Genomic DNA, 6894 nt, shown 5'->3' with positions numbered 1-6894 from the left:
GTAAAGATGTAAAATTTGATCACTATTTGATTTGAGTGATTAAATGGTTTATTGAATAAAGGAAAATGGACTTGACTGGTAATTAGACCATTTAAGAATTTAGTGGATAGTTTTGGACAACTAAAAGCATGAAAAATTGATGATTACTAAATGGACAAAATAGTAATTTTATAATTAAATTAAATAAAATAAAAATAAAAGTTAATATCATCATTTTCATGTCTTCTTCACCGAAATTGGAAAGAAAAAAAACTACATGGAAGCTTCAAGCTTCGGCCATGTTTCATTTGATGCATGTAAGTCTGTTTTAGTCCCGTTTCTAATAATTTTTATGTTTTTGAGATCGTTGCAACTAGGTCCAGCTAGCCCGTACTTTCGATTTTGAAACTGTTAAAGATTTTGAATGTTGCCATTGATGAATCTAGTGATTTTTTTTATGTTAAATGATGAATTTGAAATATTAGTTGTTATCTAAAAGTATTTTGTTAATTGATTTTTTGATGAATTTATCGATTAAAGACTAAATTGCTAAAATAATAAAAGTACTAGGATTTGATGTGAAATTGTTGGACAAATGGGCTGGAATGGAGGCTATAAATATTTGTCTAGTGTAAAATTTCAATAAAAATGGTTAATTTGCATGTTTTAGGCTCAGGGACTAAATTGAATAAAAGTAAAATTTTAGGGAAAATTTGTAAAAATGTCAAAAATGAATAAATTGCGTAAAATATATTGTTTTACCATCTAAATTAATAGATTGAATAAAATTATTAATTTTGATCAAGATCGAGTGGATAGTCAATAAGAGTGAAAAATAACCAAAATGCCCCTAAACTTTGTCATTTCTACAATTTAGCTAGGTAAGTTGGTACGTTAAATAGCATTTTAGATTATTGTTTTAAATGCTATCATGTTATATTATCATATCATGTCTCGACAGAAAAATCCAACGAAGTATCGACACCCATCGATTAAAGAAAGAGGATGGTGTCGACCATTGAATATGAAAAGGGATGGCTTCGACCATTGAATATGAAAAAGGGATGATTTTGACCATCAAATATGAAAAGGGATGGTGACGACCATCGATTAAAGAAAATGGATGGTTTCGACCATCGTTTAGCACACTTGTGTGAGCTCCAGTAAGGGTTCCGATTGACTTCACTACGACAAATATGGAAAGGTATGATGTACCAATAATCAAAGTATGAATATTCATGATTATGAAATGTATGATTTAAATGATGCTATGTTTACTTACCATATCTTACCATGTGATGATATTGCTAAGTTATGTGTTTAATCACTAACTTGTGACTATGGTAAATGTTATGTTTATGTCTTTTATGTTATGCAAATGAAATAGTAAGAGTTAAATATGAACCAAGACATGTGTGTATGAAACTTATTGAAATGGTGATACATGGAAAACATGATATGGTATGAAGGATGATAAATCCAATTAGATCATGCTTAAGTATAATGGTTATCTATGTTATGTTCACATGAATTATATTCAATTATGCTAACATGTGTTGTTGTTGGTGCTTAGGCTTGTGCCATGTTTATGATTGAATTTATATCATGTTTAATCTTAATGAAATACATTGAAACGATAAGTGCTCAATTGGTAACATGCTTATGTCCATGAAAAGGTGGAATAAATCAAAGTATGTAATTTCTTATGCAATGGTTGATAATGTAGTTGATTCTAAAAGAGCTATGTTTAAATACACTAGCTTGTAGTCATGGTTGATGTTATGTTTATAACTTGTGTGTTATGCATATGAAACGGGTGAGGAAAGGTAATGAAATGGTAAATTCATAGTTGAAATGAAATTTGAAGAAAAGGGAGTAATGAGTTTGAATGATGTATTACATGTGAGAGATTTACGTATGCTATGGATGAATATATCTATATCATGGATAAATACACTAAGTCAAGAATTGGTAATATGGTTTAGGCTTATGATAAGCATTGGGAATAGAATGAAAAGAGAGTAATTGAAAAGTGTATAATCTTATAGAAAGGTTGTTGATTATCTATTAAGTTCCATAAAGTTCTATCACGTTATGAATGATAAATATATGCGACATTAATGAACTTACTCATTTGTGAGTTGTTGATCATATCGATTTATAAATCTTATGGCATTGACATAGATTTATGTTTATTCTATAAAGTTTATTATTGAAATGGAATGTTATGCTTAAAGTTTATACGAACTTACTAAGCATACATTGCTTACGTAGTTATTTTCTTTTACTTTACAGATTATCAAAAGCTCGATCGGGTTGGAATCTAGTTAGAGATCCATCATACTATCCATCAAATTTATCGATAGATTTTGATGTTTTGGTAGTGGGTATAATGGCATGTATAGGTGGACTATGTCTAATGTTTAGTTAATAATATTGGCATGTAATGTTGCTTTGAATTTGTGAAACTATGTTATTTTGATGCCTTGATGGTTGGTGTGCTTTTGGCAGTTTGATGCTTAATGGTTGGTATTTATATGATCAGATTGATGCATGGTTTTATGGCCAAAGTGGTATGTGTTGGCATTGTTTCAAAATGATCATTTATGGCATGTTTTGATATAAAATTTAATCAAGTATGTTTGGTTGAATTAAGACAATTTGGACCTAAATCTGGTATGTATACATATTGGATGTTGGAACCATTTGGTAATGGCTAGTTTTGTGTCATTTATATGGTTTTGATTCATGATAGAAGTGGTTCAAATGGTAAAGGTTTTTTGCTATGGCATGAATCTAATATGGTAAGGTTGGTATGTGTCAATTGTTGTTAGTATTTGAAAATGCATGTTTTACATTACATTTTTATGGTAATGATCTGTAACCCTATTTTGGCAACAGATACGGGTTAGGGGTGTTACAATCTGAACTCAGAGAATTAGGTTAGGTTGAGGGTGTTACACTTGTGGAGTATATGTGAGATATTTGGTGAACTGATATATGTATCATCTTTGGCAATTAGTCATTTGGCGGATAGTCATTTGGCGAAACCTATTTTGGAGTATAACCTTGGCACGTTATGTTTTAAATTTTTCCAATCGGACCTTAAACATGCTTGAATTTATAGATGATTGCTTTTAAATGTGTTTAGAATTGATTTAATGATTTTGAAATGAAATTTCTTGTTAAACTTTGCATGTTAATGTTCTTGTATTTTACTGTAGAATCTTGTAACTTGGGTCTGATAGCCAGATCGGGTGAGGGGTGTCATGTGGAAAAACATTACCCCTGGAGTCATTTTTTGTCCCCTCACGACAATGATATCCTGATACCCAAGGTTAGATATTGCAATATCATCTTCAGTCTTGAAATGGGGTGTTCCTTGTCACATGCATATCGCAATACCCAAGGAGGATGTCGCGATACAATTGTAGCATGTCTTAATCCTGAGACTAATGGGGGTATCGTGATTCTCATGCTTTGATTTTGTGATACCCCTTCTTTAGTGATGTTTTTGCATAATTTTGGGCCTCTGACAAGTACCTACAAAACTCAATCAAATGTTAGGGCCCCTAATGGCACAATTGACCAATTTGGGTCTAAAAAATAAGTAAAATGAGACATTTACACTTATTCAATAAAAAACTACAGAAAAACACGAAATTACCTGAAAATAAGCTCCTTAAGTATAACGGGGAAGCCTAATTTGATATATCAAATTACGATAGATCACTTACACAACTCATTAAGGAATTAAAATCTTATAAGTTGATGTTGAATGATAGCCAACTAGTCCAAAAAGTAGAAGCTAACTTAGTAGTTGCTTTTTCCTCTAGAGGGAAGGGAAAACATGTTAAAGGAAAAAAGGCTAAGTCCTCTAGGCCACCAAAAGTGGAAAGGAAGGGAACTAAGAAGCATAACGACTTATCGAAGTCCAAGTGTTTCTTCTGGTTAAGAAAAGGAAATTCAAGGCCAACTACAAAGAGTGGAATGATTAACTAGCCACTAAGGGAAAATCTATGAAACTCTTTATGACTGAAATCTTCTTGGTAGAAGATTCAATAAACCACTAAATCATTGATTTTGGAGCCACTAACCATGTATGTGTTTCTTTATAGGGTCTCAAGGAAATGAAATATCTTAGAGATAAGAGTCTTTCGTTACGTACCAAAGATGGGACAAGTGTGTCAGTTAAAGCGGTGGGAGGTGTACATCTTTATTTTAATAATTTTAAGAAGATTATTTTAAAAGGCGTTTCCTATGTACCTAGTTACAAAGGAAACTTAATTTCAGTTGCATGTTTATTTAAAAGACGACTTGACTGTGAATTTTAATAATAACTATTGCAAATTTTAGAAACCATAATCTTATATGTAATGGATGGATGGAAAATAATATCTATTTTTATCAAACCAAAGATGTACAGACTGCTTAAAATCAAAATAACGAATAAGAAACTTAAGACTTCTCGCTCTAGCGAGGCATACCTTTGGCATTTGAGACTTGGCCATATTAATTAAGAAAAAATAACTAAACTTGTGCAAGATGACATCTTAATTTCACTTCAGTAAGTTGATCTTCTACAACGTGAACCTTTCTTGGAAGGTGACCGTCGCCAAACGTGCGAATGTTTGACTACTAAATTATCACACCAAAATATATAAAATTAAGTAAATGGTGTCCGCAAGTATATGGGTCAAATTTTAATATAGTAAGTGTTACAAGGAAACATAAGGAAGTATTCCAAGGATCATACCCAATGGTCTTAAATATACTTCTATAATAACAAGTTTAAATAATAAAAATTAAAATCTATATTACGACAACTGATAAAATAGATAAAAAATCATAAAATAAATTCAACTAAATTAAATAATAGAAAATAGAAAAAAATTAAATCAGGTTAACAGACGAAGATTAACTAGTTTTAGTGGTTGTAGTTAACATTAGAAATTGGGTTTAAATGGAATTAACTATTAATTAAGTAGTATTACCTCTTGGCCTCTACTAATTAATTGACAGGTACTCGCTTATCTCCCGACCTCACTTTCCCCACCGGGATAAACATGATTTACTCGATAAACTTATCTTTAGACCTCGTTTAACCTAGATGGCTTCTTAGGGTTGTCAATCCTAGGGTTTAAGCACACATAGTTGAAAACTAGTTAATTCCTACGGGAACCCACATTCCTCTGTTTACTACTCACACATCCACTTGTTAATCTCCCTTGAGACTTAACCTCACACGGATCTTAAGTGTCGAAATGTACTAAAATTGTCCTTAAGTTTGGCGACAGGTCAAATACCCCCACACTTAAGTTTTTGCTTGTCGTCAAGCAAACAAAATGAAAATAAAGACAAAAAATAAACATGCACGAAAATTTACATGAGCAAGGTTGATGCACGAGATTAGATCGGAGCATTAGCAGTAGGAGAGATTACTTAAATATATAACCCTAGCTATAAAATTAAACAATTTACGATTATTTGTACTCAAACAAATTAGTTCAACAAATTACAAAGTAAACAAGTTAAAGAAAATTAAACATATAGCTTTATCAAAATGTATATACGAATATAAAATTTATATTTGAAAATTATAGTTAGTTCAATTTTTTCCTACGCAGCTTATTTTTATTCATGTTTTGAACTCTAATAAAACATTTAAAAGTATAAGCACTTACGAGTTTTTGGGCCAATGTGAGTGAAATTTTTCTCAATTACTCATATTTTTATTATACTGTGAACACTCAACACTCTCTTGGCTTTTATCCTATTCTATGCTTTTGTTACTGGAATGATGGAAATGTGCAAGTGTACACAATTGCTGTAACATCCCAAACCCGCCCTAGACGTTATGGCCGAATCCGAGAGTGTTACGACGAAGGGTTTTGAAGCCAATGATACTTCCATAAAACCATGTTCAGTTACTTGATAAAACGTCCATGTTCTATAAAACATATTTATATATATTACTGAAACTGTTACATGTTGTCCTTTAAAGTTAACAATTCGCAGCGGAAGTTTGAAAATCATTTAAAACAAAACAATGCCTGTGTTTTCAAAAATAACATTTGTTTGCGTAAAATTGGTATTTTGTCGAATCATCGCAGTTTAGAAATCATAACGCAATCAAACCCCAAAAATTCAAACCAAACAGCCCAAAAAAGTCCAAAAAGTCTAAAAATTACAAAACTCTCACGAAAACCAGAAATTTCAGAAAAACCGTTAAATAATTAAAATACTAAAAATAGTTTTCGTCAAGTGGTCACTGCTGAGCCTCCGTCGCACCGATCCGCCTATATCTGTGGATTACTTGAACAGAACAGACAAACAAATGTGAGTTTTCGTAAACTCAGTGTGTAACCCAACAGAGATAGTCATGCAACATATACAGAATTTCAGATACAGCCAGATACAGATTCGGAACTAAGTCCATAGCAGAAACATATATCAGAATCAGATATACATAAGAGATATACAGAATCCTACCCTCATCCTCTATACACCATCCCCGACCATCCCATCACACCATGTGGGGTTAAATACTCCCACCCATCCCTACACACCATATAGTGTCGATGCGACACATAATAGATAATATGCAGTCAAGCTGCCGGAATATAGGTGAAAGGACGTCGCACAGATCACTTCCTCCACATATACAAATCCCACCCCGAACATAGATACATAATACAAAAGCAAAAATAACAGAATAAACATGCTTAACACGCTCGTATACAAATAAATACAATCTTAACAGTAGAGTCAGGCATACATATCAGTTTCCTACTCAAATCAGACTATAAGAGTATCAGATCACATGAATAGGGTTTGGTTAGCCCTTACCGATCCTAGGGTAGGCCCATAGTCAATCGGAACAACCAGTGCGACCCTAGCGAAAATTTCAGAATT

This window comes from Gossypium raimondii, chromosome 3 (genome assembly GCF_025698545.1).
Source record: "Gossypium raimondii isolate GPD5lz chromosome 3, ASM2569854v1, whole genome shotgun sequence".
Classification (NCBI taxonomy): domain Eukaryota; kingdom Viridiplantae; phylum Streptophyta; class Magnoliopsida; order Malvales; family Malvaceae; genus Gossypium; species Gossypium raimondii.
Note: the sequence above shows the minus strand (reverse complement) of the source record.